The sequence below is a fragment of the Peromyscus maniculatus genome, chromosome 2, assembly GCF_049852395.1.
Source record: "Peromyscus maniculatus bairdii isolate BWxNUB_F1_BW_parent chromosome 2, HU_Pman_BW_mat_3.1, whole genome shotgun sequence".
NCBI classification, from domain to species: domain Eukaryota; kingdom Metazoa; phylum Chordata; class Mammalia; order Rodentia; family Cricetidae; genus Peromyscus; species Peromyscus maniculatus.
The window spans coordinates 110201-132032 of NC_134853.1; the positions used below are offsets into that span (position 1 = coordinate 110201).

The 21832-nt window shown below is 40.3% G+C and overlaps 1 long non-coding RNA gene across 1 annotated transcript in view; it reads right to left on the minus strand.

The window, feature by feature from the left end:
• Positions 1-546: 546 nt before the first annotated feature.
• The window catches only part of LOC121827520 (uncharacterized), a 29983-nt gene continuing 8697 nt past the window's right edge, over positions 547-21832 (minus strand). The window contains exon 2 of the long non-coding RNA XR_006069820.2: positions 547-909. This is a non-coding gene — a long non-coding RNA (uncharacterized LOC121827520). The remainder of the gene's footprint in view (positions 910-21832) is intronic.

A 21832-nucleotide genomic window follows, 5' to 3' on the forward strand; every position in this document is an offset into this window, starting at 1 on the left:
TGTGTTCATAATAAATAGTACAATTATCAGTTACTAACACTGAGAGCCCAAGTTCAAGCAGCATAATGCTTTTGGAAACCATGTTCACTACAATACACCACCACCGCACCACAGAACAGAGGAAAGTTATGTAGCTCAAGGCCCACTGAACTTTGAACTGGAATTTCACATTTCAGGTACACATGCACACCAATTATGTGCCAAGGAGGGAGCTAAGAACTTTATGTGCCATGTGTGTTACATATTGGGGGCGGGGGTGGGGGGGGAGAGGATCAAGCTTCTCCATTACTCATTACACATAAGTTAAACATCTGTAGTGATAATTAGTTCATCTTATAAGTATTGGTAAGGGGTCAGCTCTGTGCTAGACCCTGTGCAAGACTGCGTGGAACTTTATTTTGTAATATCAAACTAAAACAGCTTATTTCAGGACTTAAATGACTGCAGGAGGCCAAGAAAGGAGGATTCTAAATTTGAGGACAGGCTGGGTTACACAGTCAGAATCTGTCTAAAAGGTAAACAAACAAGCAATAAAATAACACACAGTTGTTCTCTTCATAAAAATCATTTACTGTCACATTTCGGAAATAGCCAAAGTATCTGGGCACAGTTTGGGGGACGAATGTGACAGCTGTTCTCTGTTGATTCAGCAGTAGCCTTTCATCCACTTTCTGGCTTTGTTTACTCAGACCGACTCTGGCACGTGTTTACTCAGTCTTGCCCTTTCAGTTAGTTCTGGAGACCAGTTATGAAAATTCACTCCCATTCTCTTAGGCAAGTCCAAATTATCTTTCGAAACAGCATTTATCTAAGTATATACCACATAAATTGTTCTGTGAGTCCTTTAAATATTTCCAAAGGTATTTTATACCATTGTAGATTTGTTTGTCTTTCAGAAGCTTGCATAAGCTATAACAGAAGAAAAACAATGGTATGTTATTTGTAGTACATCAGATTACAACTGGTCAAAAGAGAGAGATCAACAGGATTGCTGACAAAAGCTTTAGGAAACCAATGTTTTCAGAGTTAACGTTAGCAGAGTCCATCTAGATTGTTTGGTGATGAGAATCCAAGTGCTCTGATGAGAAGGATATGCAATTCGACCCAGAGACTTACCCAGAGGAGGTGATCAGACCTGATAAAAAGGTCTGCATTCAAGGGAGGTTATTGCTCAGCTCACTAAATATTTGAAGGTAAATTAAAGCCTGAAGTCCCCATGGGAACTCCCTAACAAGAGGCACCTTCCCACTGGAGCTGGCCAAGCTGTGTCAACAAGAGTAATAAAGGCTGGTGGGATATCTCTGCAGGGGACTCTGGAGCACAGTAGTTGAGGCCAGCAGTAGCTACCTGGCTGCAGCAGCTAAGGCAATAAGTAAGATCTGCCTTGATTGCCAGGGGAGGTGAGACCAAGCTGCCACCTCTGGGGAATGTTTTAGGGTGGGAGGAGCTTTTCTAGGATTTAAAAGTTTAAGTAATAGATGGTGCAATTTGAGTTTCCAAACAAGGAAAACTAGAGCTATGGGAATTGCAGGAATATGGTAAGTTTTGCACTATGTAACTGGCAATCTATCACAGTTATGGTACTTTCTTGATTAAACTGTTTTATTCATCAAACATAATGCGCACCTTTGTAAGGTGTCAGAAACTGGACTGGAATGAATATAGGGTCACAGATGTTGGTTCCTACTAGTTTATTGTGGGACATAATTCTTTTTTACTAATTTTTTAAAATTTATTTTACATACCAACCACAGTTTCCCCTCCCTCTTCTCCTCCCGTTCCTTCCTCCACCTCCTTTATACACCCACACACACATCCACTCATCAGAAAGGGTAAGACCTCCCATGGGAATCAACAAAGCATGGCATATCGAGTGGAGGCAGGACCAAGCTTCTCCCCACTGCATCAAGGGTGAGTGAGGCATCCCACCATAGGGAATGGGTTCCAAAGAGCCAGCTCATGCACCAGGGACAGATCCTGGTCACATTGCTAAGGGCCCCACAAACAAAGCAAGCTACCCAATTGTCACTCACATGCAGGGGGCCTAGTCCAGTCCTATACAGGCTCCCTGGCTATCAGTTTAGAGTCTGTGACCTCCCCCGAGCTTGGGTTATCTGTCTCTGTGGGTTTCCCTTTCATGATCTTGACTCCCCTTAACTCATATAATCCCCTCTCTTCAGCAGAACTCCCAGAGCTCAGCCCAGTGCTTGGATGTGGATCTCTGCATCTGTTTCCACCAGTTGTTGGATGAAGGTTCTATGAAGACAATTAGGGTAGTCACCAATGTGATTACAGGGAAGGGCAGTTCAGGCACCCTCTCCACTATTGCTAGGAGTCTTAGCTGGGGTCATCCTTGTGGGTTCCTGGGAGTTTCCCTAGCACCAGGTTTCTCCTTTACCCCACAATGGCCCCCTCTATCCAGATATCTCTTTTGTTGCTCTCCCTCTTCATCCCTCCCCCAACTTGATCATTGGGATCCCTCATGTCACCATCCTCCATCCCCTCCCCTCTACCACCCCCAGTTTACCCAGGAGATCTCATCTATTTCCCCTTCCCAGGGTGATCTATGTGTATCAGGGACATAATTCTTAACAGCCATTTTAAATTTAAACAAATTTTAAAGTATTTAAACTTACAGAAATCTCAGCAATTTCCCAAGCTATTTTTGAAAAAAAAAAAAAATCCTATATATGATATCCTATATATCATGTAGTCAAGTTTGGATACAGAGTTTATTTTATCAATGAACACTTACACTAAAAACTTAGAGCTTTAGAGAATCCAAGAATGCAAATTATTGTCTAAACAATTGATACTTATCTAAACTGGGGGGAAAAAAGTCTTCTGAATATGTGATCACAGTTTCAAGTTACTATTTGTATTATGATTCCAATCATTGCTGCATGGTGATCAATGTGATGCTTGCTTGTTTTTTTTTGGGGGGGGGTGGGAGTTGGGTAGGGGGCAATTCAGGATTAGTAACTTCAGACAGCACCTAACACCTCTGAATCTAGGACAAAAATGCGAAGGGATCATCAGTCACCAGAACTGTGGAGGAAGTGCACCTAGCCTGTTGTTGGAACTGCAGAAGTCCTTTAGAAGATACAGAATCTGCCCAAGGAAGAGCCACAAAGTGCCACTGAGATCCTAGAAAGGAGACAGTGGATGCTAGACTCTCCAGTCTGTCTGAGTGCTGTTGTTGGGACTGAAGAAGAGGCGAAAGCATGTAATTCAAAAATCGTTCTTCTGGGCTAGTGTGGTAGCATGTGCCTGCCATCTCCTCCATTTGCAAGCAGAGGCAGGTCCGAAGGTAGTGAGTTATCTCAGTTGATTGTTCACAGTCAGTTAAAAAGCCGTTCTTTGCTAGCTGATTCTATCTGCTGTGTCTGAGGTTTTCCCTGCTGCATTTGAGATTTTTTTCCTGCCTTTAATTCTTTAATTGGGAATTAAAGAGGAAAAATAACCAGATCAAGACCCACAGGAAGATAAAACAGAACACCCTGGAGTGTTTAAATATCAGATTACCAGAGTGAACCACACAAAAATTGTTCTTAGAGATATCAAAGTGATTTTCTGATAATGCATTTCTGAATGTGGTATTGTCGATGAAAAACAAAACAAAAACAACAACCGAAAAAAACCTTAGCTCTCACTTTAAGGGAATAAGAGAGAATTTGTTCTGAAGTCATTTTGAGTGACCGTGGCCCAGGAACAAAGATTTAGTTTGATACAAAGTCCATGTGCCAACATGAAAGCAGTTTCATACTTTCACAAAACAAAAAAAAAAAAACATAAATCAAGGCACATGTAAAATACATTGATGGAGACATCGGAGAGGTGGTTACAGCAAGTTGAGAGAAGCTTTTCTATAGGCCTCAGATGCTATCTGATGACAGTCTTCACTTTGGGGCTGGTGGAAGCTAGAGGTCTGCTAAATTAATAGATTTCAAAAGGTCTTTACCTATTAGTCACAGGATGTTAGTCCTGACACAGAGTTGAGCAAGGGATAGCAATTGCTATTCAGGGTGCTGAAGTTAGCACAAAATAACATAATTAGCTCTGGTCCTACAACATCCCAACCTTTCCACATCACTACATTTTTAGTCAATTTTTGCTTCTCTTCAAGAATTTTCATTCATAGTATAAAAGACCAAAAGTGGAGATGAAGGGAAGGCTATATAATGAACGGACCTTTGAAGAGACTCAAACTGAATCTCAATGGGACTCAGTAAGGGCTTTTCATGTTCTCAAAAGAGTTGGCCTATGATGGAGCCAATAGAGAACAGATGTGAATCTCCTATCATAAAGGCTATCTAGCAGATGAGTATCTGATTCTTGGTTGGAAAACAGCAGTACACATCCCGGCTCATGGATGCTATAGAAGCAGGAGCCAGCAGCCAGGAGTTGTTGCCCTCACAACTTATTAGGGCAAAGGACCAGACTGTTTTCTGGGGTGGTTTAAGTCTCTCCAAGAGGGATTCCAGGAGAGCACAAGTTCCAAAGAAGCCAGCCATGTTATGTGCTGTACAAGGTGCAGTTCTTACATATGTTGGGCAGGGTCTAATACACACCATAGATAGAAAACAAGAATGGTAGGGGCTGAAGTGGAGATGAAATTCATCCTTCTCAGTGGTTTCCTTACAAGGGATGATTTCATACTTTGAGTAACTTTAGTGATGTGTCAGCATATTCTTTGTTTTTGTAGCTGGGAATATCGCTGATGTCATGAGGCCAGGTATGTCCCAAACATCCTCCAATGAAAGAACAGAAAAAATTACCATCTGTCCAGAAGTGCCAGAAGAGATGATTAAGAAACAATGATCTACATTGTGAAGAAATGAGGAATGAATCATTATTAAACATCAGCCAGAAAATAGGCTGTAGGATGGGTTGTACAGCTGTGCAAGAACATCAAAATACTAAATCCATCTAACTGTACAATATAAGTGGGGATTAGAATATATGTGAATTATACCTCAATAAGGCTTATCTAAAACAATGAGCATTGTGATATATAGCAAGAAATATATTGTAAAAACTTCACAAATGTAACTTACACATTGAGTAAGAAGGACTCAGAAGTTAATCAATCAGAATCAAATTTAATTTTATGTCCCACCAGGACTTCAAATTGTCCATTAGAATTGCGTTCCATGTCCCTCTCATGTAACGCAATTTCCATTGTCATTTAGCGTTACCAACTCCCTTAACTCAGAAGAGAATATTTAGTGTTATTTAATAAGCAAACTTATAAATTTGATTTAAATTTCCTTGACTCCGTCATGAAGGTCTCTACAACTAACTGGAAAGAGGACGGTTTCACCAGTCTTCCATCATCATCTCTTTCTATTTTTAACAATTGTACTCGTGTATTTGATGTATCGTCATGATACTCACACTCTACTACCCTCTCTTATCCCTCTTCCTGTTGACCCTTTGTTCTTCCCAACTGCTACCTCTTCTATGTTCACATTTCCACTATCAATTTGTTAGTTGATGGACATCTAGGCTGATTCTATTTCCTAGTTATTGTGAGTAGGGTCACAACATACCTGTCATACACTACAGAGACTTTGGGAGATAATTCAGGCATGCAGTGGTTTTCTCTTTTTGAGAAACAGCCACATAGATTTCCACAATGGCTACACCAGTTTACATACCCACCAGTACTAAGTGTGTTCCCCTCTCTCTATATTATCTTCAATATTTGCTGTTATATGCTTTCTTGATATCAATCTGAATGATAGGGATGGAGTCTCAAAGTATTTTTAATTTACACTTACATGAAAGCTGATTATGTTGAATACTTTAAAAATGTTTATCAGTCATTTTTATTTCATTTCTGAGAACTCTGTCTCAGAACCTTAACCCAATTTTTTCATTCATTCATTCATTTGCTTTAGTTTTAATTTTTTATTCAATTTTTTGTATTCTTTGTATTTTCTAGATATTAAGTCACCAACGGTCTTCTTCAGTGGTAGACTGTGTGTGCTAGAGTACTGACCTGGAAGGCAAGGTATGCTCACTGCTGCAATAATCGCACAACTGTTGGAGGGGTGGTTGTAAATGACTGCTTTCTGATTGGTACTGTAATCCTTGGGGGAAATTTACCACTAATGTTTTGCTAAATAGATTTAAAGAGAAATTGCCTTCTGAATACTAGGTTTATATCTGTGCTGATTTTAGTCTTGGTTAGAAAGAAGCTCCTGTGGGTGATGGTAATACAGAGACTCATAAAAGGTCAGAGTGTTGATAAGCAACTGTTGAGTGCTGAGCCCTAAACTGGCTATCTCTATCGCCTTTTCCAAGTCCAAGGGGACAGAAAGTATGCAAGAGCCAAGATCTGGAGGATAGGGAGGAGTGCTCTGAACTATGTCCTTTTGGATATGACACTGCTTTTGCCATCATGAACATAAAGCAGCTATGGCCACATACATAAGACCCGCACACATAGAAGAAGGACATGAACATAGAAGAGAGACTAACTGGTCAGCAGGGAGAGGGATAAGAGACGGTAGTGGAGTGTGAGTATCATCACAATACATTGAATGCATGAATACAATTGTTAAAAACAAAAAGAGATGACCATGGTAGGTTCTTGTCTCGTGAATCTGAATAATGAAATTCACAGACCACAGAGAGTCAGTTTTAGATAGTTGACTATAGATTCATGAATAGGAGTTTAAGGGAGGAGAAAAGAATGTATATATCAGGAGGAGGTCCCAGGAAATAAGGTACCATTAAGCTGTCAATCTAGAGTCGTTTTAAATTACTGAATGAGTGTCTTCAGAGGCCAGGAAGCAAGAAAGGAACTTTGAGCTTTGGGGGAGAGGTTAATAAATTAAACACAGAAATCTAAACATTTGAAGTTAATATCTGCATATGAGAGAGAGATACTAGGCATTTGTGTGTCTGGGTTTGGCTTACCACCCTCAGTATAATATTGACCAGTGATGATAATGGGAGAGAACTGGTCAAGTAGAACAGTCTTCTAAATGAGTACCTTTGCTTAACTGCTCTGGTTTCTAAGAGGTAAGTGTGCTGCTAAAGTTACAGATACTCATACTCTCCCCTCATATGCCTTTCTTACTCCAACCCTAACCATAACGTTCACCCTAACCCTAATGTCGTTATGCAGTGCACCTATATTGCTATTGTATTAGTTATGGGCTGTGCTTTCTGGTGAGTAATCACCATTCCCTTATGTACTTCTGTGTGAGCGCATTGTCACAACAGAATTCTTGCTGTTGTAAACATACTACTGTTTCAATCGGTTTTTTAAAAACTCACTTTACCCAGCCATGCATGCTCTGCTCTGCTGATGCAAACAACTTCAGAGATGTAAGAGTAAACCCGTCCATGTTGCTGTAGTTGGGATTTAGTTTTGGCTACGGTGGAATCACCTTGGTTTTGGCCAATACACCATTGTGTGATTGTTCAGTCATCTTGGCATGTGTTTTCTAACGGTGGTACTGTGGACTACTAAGGTAACAGATACCAGCACACTGCCTCCCATCCCCTTCTTGTTTTAATGTTAATCATGACTCTAACCCAAGTGTCCTTGTGCAGGGCTACAATAACCAAGTCATGTGCCCTGCTTCTTATACCAAATCACCACTTCCCTTGGGTGCATTGCTTTTATCCATTTTTATGGTCTTAAAATTCTGTTTTAACTGTCTTCTAAAAACCCACTTTACTTAGGAATGAAACATCTGTTCTTCTGATGCATGTAAGTTCCATGATGCTTGAAACATCTTTCCAAACTTTACCTTTGTAAACGGGGTTTTATCTTTGCTGTAATAGAAATACATTTCTTTTGATAAATGCACCACTGTGCAATGTTTTAGTCATTTGTGCTTTTGTTTTCTTACTGTGACTCTGGTGTGCTGCTAAACTTACAGAACTTTTAATATTTTTACCATATTTCCTTCTTGCTCTGACCCCACCCTTAACATTAACTCTAAATCTTTGTCATTAAGCAGGGCAAGAAGAGTAACCTTCTTGTTATGTGCTGTCTTGTAAATAGTCACCACCCTCCTCAGTACTTCTCCGTAGGGTGCATTGTTACAACAGAGTTCTTGCTCTTCTAAAAGCACTACCGATTTCATTCTGTTTTTAAAGACTCACATTACTCAATGTGAGAACTGTTGTTTGATGCAAGCAACTTCAGATATGTATGAGAAAACCTTTCCAACACATTGTAAATGGATTTATGTTTTCTCTATAGTGGAAGTACATTGGCAAATATGGTACATTTTTTTTTTTTTGTAAATACAATGTTTTAGTCACTTGTGTGTTTTCTGAAACTGGCCCTGTGTCCTATTAATATTGCAGACACTCATCCTCTGCTCCCCCATTCCTTTCTTGTTATAACAATCTTAACTCTAACCCATCAACACGTGTGCCCTGCTTTCTTACCCTAACATCCCCTCCCTTGTTACGTTCCCTGTGATGCATTGCTTTAACAAGATGCTGTGACTGTAAAAGGACAACAATTTTCACTCTGTTTTTTCAAAACCCTCTTTACACAGGAATTGATCATCTTCTCTTCTTCTGAAGCAACTTCAGAGATGAATGAGGAAAACTTTCCAAACTGCTGTTCACTGGGAATTTGGGCCTGGATTTTTGGCCTGACCTTTCTCGCCCAAGCTTTTCTCCCACGTTTTCACCAGGATACTGCACCAGGCTTTGAGCAGGACTTTGGACTGGATTTCCTCAGGCCTTTTTCTGCTTGTATTTCTCATTTACTTTTTCAACTAAATTTTCGGCCTAACCTTTTTGCTCACTTTTAATCTGGTTGTTTTACTTTCCACCCAGGCTTTCTTCTGGGCTCTTTGAGTAGACTTTGCTCTGGTATTTTGTTCCCTTGTTTTTCCTCTGAGTGATTCTTGTGGATTTTTGTCTCAGCCTTTTTGCCCAGCATTTTCACCTGGCATTTTTACCAGTGTTTTTCACCAGACCTTTGTACCATTCTTTTCCCCTAGACTTTGGTCTCTACTTTTTCTGCCCAGTTTTCCCCTGAAATTTCCTCCCGGGTTGTGGGCATGACCTATTTGGAGAGCCTGTCCACCTGGCATTTTTATTTGATTTTGTGCTGGGTTTTTCCCCTAGAATTTTGTGCCTGTACTTTTCACCTGATTTTTTTTCTGTCCAAATTTTGCCCCTTGTTTTTGCCCATATTTTTTAATCCTGTTTGTTTGCCAGGATTTTTGAGGTGGCCTCAGTGGCCAGACATTTTGCTTGATTTTTTGATGCAAGCTTTTAGACCAACCTTTTCATCCAGCGTTTTTACCAGGATTTTCAACCCCATTTTGTACTGTACCTTTTACCAAGATTTTGCTTTCAACTTTTTGTGTCTGTATTTTCTGCCTGAAAATTTCTTCTAGATTTTTGGCTCAGCCCATTCCCTTAGCTTTTCACTGGGGTCTTTTATTTTCTGTTGACATTTGGGTTCACTTACATCGAATCCATGGCTTTACTAACAAACCGAGCTAGAGCAGGCACTTGCAAACAATTTAGGTCTATACAAAAGACAAGCACTCGTGATCTCAAGCACAGTACAGTGTTCTTTCTACACTTCTCGGTGAGACAGCCTCCTGAACTGTGGCTACTGCAGACCACACACCCAGGACTCAGGAGGCCAAGGGAATGGGGTACTCCCATGCTCTCCTGTTGGAAAGAGCAGAGCTCCCGTTACAGAGTGACAGCTTGCTCCCTTCTTTCTCCACCTTCATTCAGAACACCAAAGCCAAAGCTGTCCATAAGTAGGTCTTGACATCAAATCCCAAGCAAATTAGTGTTCTTTCACAATCAAACACTGCCAGTTTAGCAGGAGCAATCCAGAGTTGCCACATGAGATACTGGCGTCTAATCCTGAGACCATACAAATTGAAAAGGTACCTAGGGAAGTAACTTTAGGTTCTCTGTACTTCTTTTTAAAAATGTTTGTTTGTATAGTTTTGTTTTGGGTTCTGTTGTTCCTGTTGTTGACATATGGTTTTCGTACCAATTTAAGGGAATACAAGCCAGTCCAGGCCAGTCAGCATGTTAAAGTCCTGAGCCCTTGACTAGAAGTCACAGTGTTTTGTGTTACATTCTAAAGCCCCGGAACCCCAGTGCTCGTGACCTAAGCAATCACAGCTTCTCCACATCTGTAAGGTTCTATCACAGACAACCTGCCATGCAGACACCAGCACAGATCGAAACATCAAGTCATGTGAAATCATCACATAAATTGTCAGATATTGTAATTACAGATGTCCATTCAAAGCTCCTTCTTTAGAACATATGAGACGGGAAGAAGGTGGTGAAGATAAAATACACACCTATAAATACAACACAGATCAATGGGAAAGTGTGGTGTTCGACTTTATGAAAAATTCCACTCGGAACCTTCCAGAGTTCTTTCCTGATGTGCTAAGCAGCTTTACCAAGAACATTTATATCCAGAGCTGCTGCGGCACCAACTAACTAATTTCTGGGGATTAGCCTGGGCTACCAGGAAAGGGGTACAGAGCAGGCAACCACACCAGTGTGTCTTCCTTCCTGTTCATTCTTTCAGTGGATAATTTTCATTTCCTTTATCATTTCACATCATTCTTCCTTGAGGATTCCTCACCTCCTGTTTGCTCTCATGCTCAGCACGTCTCCAGCTTCCTATATTGTATATTGTATTTTTGATACCACTTTGAGTTCAACATAGTGGGACCCATCACCTCCAACACCACCCCAAGCAATGTGTGTGTCAATTAGGAGGGAAGAGCAAGGAGTACAAGTCCAGACTCCAGAAAAAAAATTTAAAAAAAAAGAAAGAAATAAAAGAAAAGAAAAAAACAGAAAGGAAGGAGGGAGGGAGAGGGGAAGAAAGAAGAGAGGGAAGAAAAGAAAGCAGTGCTCCTTATATATGATTAAAATGGTACTTTGTGTTACCACTTTCACTCAAACATGTTTTGACTGTCTACTTGGATGCTGGGTGAAGCAAATTTTGGTGCTAAGGAGGCAAAGGAGAAACAATGGAGTATGAACAGAGAATTGCAAGGTCAGCTTTACAATCCAAACAAATGGGCTAGGGACAGAAGCTGGTCCACTGGGAGACCTAGACTAGAAGCAGGGAAAGCAACACAGATCACTGTAAGACCCCAAATAACAACGTTGAGAACTGAAGTGAGGGAGCACCACACACAGGAGATCACTGATTTGCTGACTTGCCTGCTGAACATGATAGAGAGAAAACGAAATCAGAACAACTCAATGTATTCTGGCCTTGATGGCTATAGAGTGGAGCTCCCCCGAGCAACGAGACCATGTAAATTATAGACTAAATGAAGAAGCACTAAGTTGAGCACCATAAACCTGCTGGATATTCAGATGAAAATACTAAACAATGCTTTTCAATTTGAAAAGAAATGCTTCACCACTAGAGGAGTCCCCAGCCAGACACTTAACACACACAGGGTAAATTGAGATACAAAGTTTACTACAGGAGTACAGCAGATGATAAATGGAGTGTATGTGAGAAAGTGATCTGGTCCCTAAAACTAAAGGATAACCTACTAGAAATCATTAGGGGGCTGTAAGCAAATGTTACCTAATGTGAATGGTGAACTTAAGAAATCACCATTAACACTGTCAACTGTCAGAGTGCCTATGAAGCATCCTATGCACACTATTAATTAAAAGCTTGTTATGGAATGCAAGTCCCAGCTCCCAAGATACCTAGCAGTAAGATTCAGAGTTCAAAATCTTTTTTTTTTTTGACACAACTAAGGGAAAGTTTATTTAATTTTTTTAGCATATTCAAACATTAAAAATACATTTACATAACTTTATTCTATTATTTTCACTCTCTGACTTCCCTCATATAAACTTAACACTCTCATATTCATGAGCTTTTTTGTTATTTTACATGTTTACACACATATAAATACACACACACACACACACACATATCATTTAAATGCTCTCAATGGACTCTCCACAGCCAGGCCCCAGGTGGAGCTCCGGGACCCCGAGGAGGGATTGTATAAGCGAGAACTGTTGAGACCATGATTGGAAAAAGCACAAGGACAAATAGCCAAACTAGTGGAAACACATGAACTATGAACCAATAGCTGAGGAGCCCCCAACTGGATCAGGCCCTCTGGATAAGTGAGACAGGTGATTATCTTGAACTGTTTGGGAGGCACCCAGGTAGTGGGACTGGAACCTGTCCTCAGTGCATGAGCCTGCAGGGACGCTTGGCTCAGCCTGGGTGAAGGGTGGAGGGGACTGGACCTGCCTGGACTGAATCTATTAGGCTGAGCTGAATCCCCAGGGGAGTCCTTGCCCTGTAGGAGATGGAAATGGGGGCTGGGCTGGGGGGAGGTCGAGGGGGGGCGGCGGGAGGAGGGAATACAGGGGAATCCGTGGCTGATATGTAAAATTAAATTAAATTATTGTTCTGTTTTGTTTTTTTTTTTTTTTTTAAAAAAAAAGGACCACACATCTTAAGACACTATGCCACATGAGCTTATGTGGGCAAATTATATGCAAAGATCCACAGTAATCTAATGATTTTTACAAGGCAAAGGGAATTAGGGAGAGGAGTAGGGCTTGCTAGAGAGACGTGTTTGCCATGCTTGGTCAGAGTTCAAAATCTTAAGACTCAAAAAGCAAGTGTCTTTTTTATCAATACGACACTGACCTCTAGTGGTAAATTGAGGTATACACAAATGACCCTTAGAATCGGAAACTAATTGGAAGGAGGAGCTTTAAGCTTAGAAACTTGAAGAACCGCTTGTAATTACTGCGCAAAGGCCAAATAATGAATGCAAGTACAAGGGTTTTGGTGTTTTTCAAATTTTGTGGAGTAAGAAGTCTTTAAGTCCAGAGTTTGAAATTTAATAATTATATTGCCTAGCTGGGTTTGCTTTGCCTGTCCGCAATAGTCTCATCTAGTAAAAACTAACAATCAAATCTACCTAGGAGTGCCAGCAAAACTGAACAAGAGGGTGCACATGAAAGACCTTGAACAGAAACAAAAGCAAACGCCCCAGTTGCTCTCCTCTGAAAACGGCAGTCACTGTCTACACGAGACCCAGCAATGCTCAGATGCCCGTCACTGGCTCACCTACTGCTGCACTCCTTCAGACCTCGAGCACCGTGTCAGTACAAGCAGCAAGCATAATGCATACATACGACACTGCTGCAGACCCTCTAGACCTCATCTCTCACTCTGGCTTTATCAGCAACCAGAGCTACAGATCCAGACATAATCCAACACCTCTAACTTCTCATCCCGGCACTTTTCTAACCTTGTAAAGAAATAAATTGACACTCACAAAGCCCAACCCATCCGTGAGGCAACCCTCACTGAGGGCAGGTAAAGGTGTCCCCAATTTGTTGCTCCCATAACTGGTTCCACAAAGCTTCTGAAAGTCTCACAGATTAAGGATCCAGACTCGCCTAGAACAGAACCCTATACAGAGTACTCTGTGAGTCCTATGTTTTCTTTTTCACTTCTAACCTTTGTTCCTGATGCATTGGATCTTACTGATGAATGATCAATCTCATATCGATCCCCTCATTCCTTCAAAGAAACAAGCGCTAAAGTGAGAACAGATTGAAATGAATTGTCGGCCTGTTCTGGATCTGAAGCCTAAAGGCTAGGTGATGTTCAAAGAAAGAAAAAAAAAATCAGTCTACAAAGACTCCAAATACCACCACAAAAAGGACTGCTGAGCTGCTAGAGGTTTCAGCCAGGAGTTCCCAGCTCTCACAGCACTTCATCCAGACACTAGCTTCCTTTGACAACTCCAATATCATGCTCAAGCAAAAGAGATGGGAAAAAAGAATAGTGATCAAAAGAGAAAAAAAATGTTGCAAGATGATCACAAAAACCTACTTTCGTGGACTACACACAAAAGTGTGTTATTTGTGTCATATCTAAGGCCACTTTTGTAAGGATTTGTGGATTCCAAAGGATGTCCATCAGTCAGAAGAAAAACATTAACATAATGCTTTGGCACTTTTCTTTGTATATTAAGAAAGGTGCTCACTATCCACCGTAATATTAGTCACTAAACATCAAAGAAAACACTAATGGAATAAAAAGGTAATGCAGGGAGTGGGGATCATGCCTGTAATCCATGCATCTCCCAGGGATCAGCAACCAGAATCTAAGAAAACCTGTGACCCAACAGCAGAAACCAATACAAATGAACAGAAGGCTCGCACAGAAACTTCTCCAAACAGGCACATGAAGATGATCCAGTCATTACTTGGGTTGAGTAATCTTCACTGACACTCTGAATTAAAAAGTGGCTAAAAGACTAGTAGAGCACACTTTGAGGGGTGTATCTGATGGTATTTCCAAAAAGAATTAGATCCCAGGAGCTCTGCCCTAATCAGTGGATTTATGTCTGGATCAATTCATTACAGATGGAGGTGAGAAAAAAAGAACTGGGGCCTAGCTGGAGGACCTAAGCCACTGAGGCATATTCTTGGATGCCAAATGCCCCCAGTCTCTTCCTGTACTTTCTTTTCTGCCTCCTAGATATCATGGTGTGAAAAATCTCTGCTCCTCCACATCATCCCCATGATGATGGAGACAAAAGTCTAAAGCTAAGAGCCAAAGTGAATAATTCCTGTTTTGAATGGTTCATGTCAGGGAATTCAAATGCATATAAGGCAACTTCTGATAGAGAAAAGGTCTCTCATGAGGAAAAAAACTTGTAATTATGGTTCAGTCTTCCACTGTATAGGCTACTGATAACAAAGCATTGTGGATAACATTATAGTTTGTACATGTGAGTAGAAAAGTATTGAAAATACAAAACTTATATATACATTCTAACACACAATGTCTAGAGAAAGGTTATAAAGAGATCTGATTTGCACAGAATAGAAATTCCAATGAGAAAACAATAGGAACAGCAAAGATGGGCTCGACTCCCAGCTCCTAGAACAGCTCAAGTTAAAAAGAAAATACTGTCAGAGGAAGAGTGGATTGTGGGGAGAGTGGGACAGAGGGAGTGGGGAGGGACTTGGAGGAGGAGAGGGGAAACTGCAGTCTGCATGTGAAAGAAAGAAAGAGTGAGGGAGGAAAAGAGGGAGGGAGGGAGGGAGGAAGAAGGAAGGAAGGAAGGAAGGAAGGAAGGAAGGAAGGAAGGAAGGAAGGGAGGGAGGGAGGGAGGGAGGGAGGGAGGAAGGAAGGAAGGAAGGAAGGCACTATGAAAAATAGGAATTCCAAAGCTCAGCTTTGACCACATTCAAAGTTTCTATCAAAGATTCAAAGGTCCAAAACCAAGTGTAGTAGCACACACCTGTAATCACAATGCTTGAAAAGCAGAGGCAGGAGAATCACTTCCGCAAGGTCAGACTGGGCTATATACTTTTGTTTTTTAAAAAAATATAGTATCGCCAGGCGGTGGTGGCGCACGCCTTTAATCCCAGCACTCGGGAGGCAGAGGCAGGCGGATCTCTGTGAGTTCGAGGCCAGCCTGGGCTACCAAGGGAGTTCCAGGAAAAGTGCAAAGCTACACAGAGAAACCCTGTCTCGAAAAACCAAAAATAAATAAATAAATAAACAAATAAATAAATAAAATATAGTATCCCTCGCTCGTTTCATGATTTCACACTTGTGAGAGTGCCTAGCACTAACTGACACAGAGCAAGTGTCCAAAAAGTCCATCAAAATCCAACACTTCCTTGTTATATCCATAGTTTCCATTAACACTGAAGGTTTCTCCCACCAACTCACCCACAGAAAACACAGACTTGGAGAGAAGAATGTCATGACAAAGAGATCAAATTTCTACTACCCCCAAATATTTAAGTAGCCATAGAAAAGTCTAATACCATCTTTGCAATTTAGTCAACCGATGAAAAGCCTAGCAGAATGCCCAAAGTGAATAAAATAGATGATCCAAATTTTCCACTACAGTTGAAATTTGATGAACAATAGCAGACAGCTAGAAAAAGTACCAGAGAACATGGAGAATGTATCTCCAGTACCCACTCCATGTAAAAAGTACATAGAGAAAAGAACAGCCAAAGGACAATGGGGCCATTTACAACACCAGGCTTTATAAATAAGGTCTGGTTTATAAACGAATATAAAAGACTGCTGGTACAAGTATCTCATACAAAATTAAAGGGGAGGCTGTAAAGGTCAATCAAAATGAAGTCATGAAATTTCCAGTTTGGACTGCCTGTCTATAAGTGTGATTTTTAAGTGCTTTACTGTTATTCAGCAAAGAAACCAGTAAAACATGTTTCAAAAAGAAAACCAAACTAGCTTGATGTTCTCCTGAGAGTCAGAAGTGATGACAAGCTGGGCAAACAGGCGGCCACTGTCTATTCTGACTGACTGCTCACTGAGTGACTTTCAGAGTCCTTTTCAGGAACTCAGACACAATTTTAAGACACCAATTGCAATATCCATTTTCATGGTGTCATATTCTTTTTTAAAAAATGTTACAAATGCAGGCTTTCCTTATGAAGAAAAGAACTAAGCTAATAAGATATGACAGCAAGAATGGCTTGGACCCATTTGAAACGTATAAGGTCTTCCTAAAACCCATTGGAGATATGTTTTATTCTTGCTAGATATGAAACTATACAGTCACACAAGAGTCTGTTCCCAGTTTTAACTTAAAGCCAAGTGTTGCCCATGATGTAAAAGTTTCTATTTATCATCTAATCAAAACTTGATTTTGTTACAGCAAGTATGTAAGATACCAAGAATGATCAAATTTACACTCATAAATATATACAGTAGAGCACCTGTAAATAATTTTGACTCCAGAACTATCATTATGTATCAAATAAAAATGAAAAATAAAAGTAAGAACAGGAAGTATCAACTAGTTAGGAAATAGTTCAGAGAAATTATGCAACAAAAATATCAAGAAGTATTATTCAACTTACTTGAAAACTCATGTCTTGAAGTAATATGGAGAAATATACTTACTATGTTAAATTATTTAAATAAAAATATAATTTATATGTTATATGCTCAAATTTCAATGAAGCAGAGGTTAGGGTAAGGAATTATAAAGGGTGTCCACTTCTGGCGATGGTGAACATACAATACAGGTAACGAAAAAGATGAACAAAATATTAAAATCATCTCTTAAAGGCCCCAGACATGACTAGAAGATGGTAAAACACACCAGGATAGGTTCAACACTGCTTGCAGAATGAGCAAAAAAAAGATCACTGGCATTGGCTTTTTTTTTTTTTCTCTGTCTTTCTTTTTCTCTTGGTAGCTTATTTGTCAACATTGGGAGTGGCTAAATGTCTCTTCTGAAAACACAAAAAGACTAAAACCAGGATAAAAGTCACATTCTGCCAAAGAAGGGTGGCCTTGGTAGACTTGGCATCAGAAGTGTGAACAACTGCACCTTCTGAAAAGGGACAGGATTAGACTGCACCATGAAGAACTCCTATGAAGTTCAGGTTAAGCTGATCACAAAGACCCAGCACACTCCAGAATTGTAGTACTGTATCAAGTCTAAGAAAAATAAACAGGAGAGTTGGGAACGCATTTCAGTGGTAGAGCACAAGCTTAGCATGTGTGAGGCCCTGAGTTGAATTTCCAGCACTGAAAAAAATGTACCTAAAATGCTACTTTTCCAAGAAAATATACCACCATCCTCAGTTTTCAAAAGGCTCCTAAACACGATTTTGAAATGCCATTATGTTGTGATAAAACAAACAAACAAACAAAACCTACCCACTTGGTCTTCTCTAGCAGCTGGCACAAAACCTTTACATCCCCTGTGACTTCCTAAATGATGAAGGAAGTAGCATCTTCTTTTATTAGGGTGTTCTTACCCCTACTTCCTGCCACAGCATGCCTTAAAACCCCCTGGATTTGGCCGGGCGGTGGTGGCGTACGCCTTTAATCCCAGCACTTGGGAGGCAGAGGCAGGCGGATCTCTGTGAGTTCGAGGCCAGCCTGGGCTACCGAGTGAGTTCCAGGAAAGGCGCAAAGCTACATAGAGAAACCCTGTCTCGAAAAACCAAAAAAACAAACAAACAAACAAAAAACCAACCCTGGATTAATAAGCCAGATGTTGAGGCACACCCCTGTAACTCCAGCACTTGGAAAGCTGACATGGGAGCACAGAGAGTACAAGGCTAACCTTAATCTGACTAGGAAGAATCCAAGGCTAGCCTAGACTACACAGCAAAAGCACCCCTCAAAAAAAAAAAAAAAGATAAAAAAAACTAAAAACAGGGCTGAAGAGGTGACTCCATAGATAAGAATACTAGCTGAGCAAGGATGAGGACCTGAGTCCCAGCAAGACTTTTGCAGAAACTGACAAACTGATTTGAAAATATATAGAGATGCAAAATGCATTAAAGAAGCAAAACACTTTTGCTCAGCAGGAACTAGGCTGGAGATTCTACACAACTTGATTTTAAAACTCACTGTGAAAGTCCAAGAAGACCATATGCTGTGTGCTGGTATTGCAGATAAACATGTAGAAAAAGAAAACAAATCAATACAGAGAAAGAACTAATACATTCAGCCAATAGGTATTTAGAAACTTTCAAAGTTAAAGATAATAATTTTACACAAGAGAGCTCTGACAGGTACCACATAACCAAGTAATCAAAACTGGTGACACAGGTTATTATTGTATAACCTTGACATGACACACTGAGACACATTAGCTCTTCAACCATCCTAACCATACATAACTTTAATCCAACTTTGATACAAGCTTCACACAAATCCAAACTACAAGTTCTCCAATACAATGGATTGGTTTCAAGGTCCCCAAAGACAGGAAAGATTGGAGGACAGTCTCCAACTGGAGAAGCCCGTAGACATGTGACAAGTATGTGTAACAACTGGGTCCTGGCACATATGATGGATGTTAGCAGCAAAACTGAAAGACTCTAAATAAGTTCTAGCGTTAGTTAACAGATTTCTATACAGATTAAGCTCCAACCTTTCATAAATGCAAATGTTTCATGACTCATTAAGATATTAACCTAAGTGGAAAAGGAGCTTGGGAAACAACACTATTCTTGCGGTTCTTACATAATTTTAAAATTATCACCAGATCTTTTGCATGACACCTCCTAGGTGGTCAGTTCTTTCAAGATGAAGCTATGTATCTCCTTCCTGGCCACTGGCTATCAAAAACACATTGACATGGATGATGAACTCAAGCCTCCTATTTTTTTATGGGAAACACCTGGCCACAGGAGGAGTTGCTGGTGCTCTGGGTGAGGAGTGGAAGGGTTGTGTTGTCTGAAAGTGCTGGGAACAATAAACAAGGTTTTCCCATGAAGTAAGGTATCTTGAAACACATGGCGGAGTGCATCTGCTTTTGAGTAAGGGGCATTCTTGACCAAGAAGAACTAGAGAAAGGGACCCCAAGTCTGGTTGGAGATACATTATGGGTGCCCATCTGAGTTTTCTTTATTTGGCCATTGTGGAAAAGAAAGAGAGGGATATTCATAGACTGACAGATAATACTGTGCTTCAGTGGATGGGGCCAAAAAGGACTAGCAGAATCCAGGAGCTTTTCCATCTCGCTAAAGAAGAGGATGTCCACCAAAGTGTTATCAGAAAGCCCTTAAACAAAGAAGGTAAGAAGCCCAGGACTAAAGTGCCCAAGATTCAGAGTTATGTTACTCTATGTATCCTGCAATACAAACACCAATGTATGGCTCTGAATGCACTAAGAAAACCAAGAAGGCTGCAAAATATGCTAAAATTTTGACCAAAAGGATGAAGGAAACCAAACAAAAATGTCAGAAACAGATTATCAAGAGATGTAGTCTGTCCTTGCTGATAAATTCTACTTTTAAGTCTGAATTCAGTCAAACTAAGTCTTTAAGCAACTAATAAATGATCAGACCTTGAAAACAATGAAATGAAATTATGCCTCCCCCCACAAAAAAAGATAAAAGACCAGGAATCCATATAAGTAGCAAGATTGGAACATTTTATGTTAATATTAGGACTATAAAATGGTACGGAATGAACCAACTGAAAAAACTAAACATCACATACCATATGAACAATAACAGCACTTTCACTCATTTTACTGATCCAGTTACCAACACAAATACATACATATTAATAAGTTTTGTGCATAATAGAAAAATATGGAAAAAAACTAAAATCATGAAGAAGCTATAAAATAGACTAATACCCAACAACAGAAGGGGAAACCATTGCTATGTACATTAACATGAATGAATGAATTGCTAAATGTTTACACCAAAGGAAAGAAGGCCAGGCACACACATGTGCATGCATGCATACACACACACACACACACACACACACACACACACACACACACACATAGGCACACAGGCGCACGTGCACATGCACACACACACACACACACACACACACACACACACACACACACACGCACACATGCGTGTGGGCCAGGGGGAAGGATTCTTGGGAAAGGTAAGTCCACTAAGATAGAAAACAGGTCAGTAGTAGCCACAGGCCAGGTATCATGTTGATGCTTGAAAGTTTCAGACTTGGGAGCTTTCTTAATCTCAAACTTTAGTATCTAAGATGCTCAGTGTACCCTTTGAAAGACTATACAATAAAAGAAGCTTTGAGAAGGAACAAAAAAATAGAGAACTAAATTAAACTGAAAAGCCAACTTAAAATGTGTAGTATACAGTGAGCAGATGAGCAGCGGGTGATGGCAGGAACTGATAACACTGACTGCACACAGCAGAAAAGGAGCCTAGAGGCAGCTGGAGAGAGGATAGCAAGACACATCTACAGCAAGCCCAACAAAAACTACTATTATTATATTCAAACGGCTGTCAGTGAAAAGGAAAACAATGAACACAAGAAATAAAGTTGGTTCTCTGAGGGACACTGATGATTCTCTAGCCAGGCTAACACTCTCAGGGGCTGGAAAGACGGAAGTTACAAATAGCAGAAATGTAAGAGAGAGCACCAATCGTAAACCTATGCACATCACAAATATAACAAAAGAACATGAGGAATGAATCTAATATTTGATAAGTTGAATAAACAAAGAGGAATTCCTTCAGAGATACAATCAAATTTTGATATCAAAATTAACTTCTGTCTCCTGAAATAGTTGAATCAATAATCAATAACCTCTCAAATCACAATGTACCAGTCTACTTGGTTCACTGGTAAAGTCTACTAAACATCTAAGGAGGATATAATACAATTCTCTACAATCCTTCTGGAAAGAAAAGTATTGTGACTACTTCCTAACTCATTCATAAAGTCAACATTATTATCATATTATCAAAAAGGAAATATTGGGAGGCTCTGCTGGTTAGAGGTCACAGTCTACCATAGCCTGGCAGCCTTCTCTAAGCTTGACAACAGGACTCCCTCCCCCACAGCGAGACTTCCTGCTCTCTACTTACTCTTGTCTGAAGAATGTCTCTGGGCCCGGAAGATGACCTTATCTGAAAGCTGTCTCTATGCCTGGATGCCTGATTTATCCTTAACATGACCCTTGTCACAGTTTCCTGCTAGAAGTCTTCCCCCTGCCACACATATAGTAACTAAGTCTTGTACTAGGAGCTTTGTTATAGGACCCTGCTGCCACATACAAAACCTTATGACAGGAGCATGCCACTTAATGCAAATTAGAGTTTGTCCCTGGGCTTCCCAATCCTATATATTCCCTATACTCTGGAATAAAGTTGAGCTGCATCACAAAAGTCATCTCCCAGAGGGCTATCTCAATCATATCCACCCTGTTTCCGGCTTCTGCACCCTCCTCCCTCATGGACCAATGTACCAATGATCCGGAGGAAGAAGCAGAGCCATAAGGAAACATACAACCAATATCTCTAATGAACATTG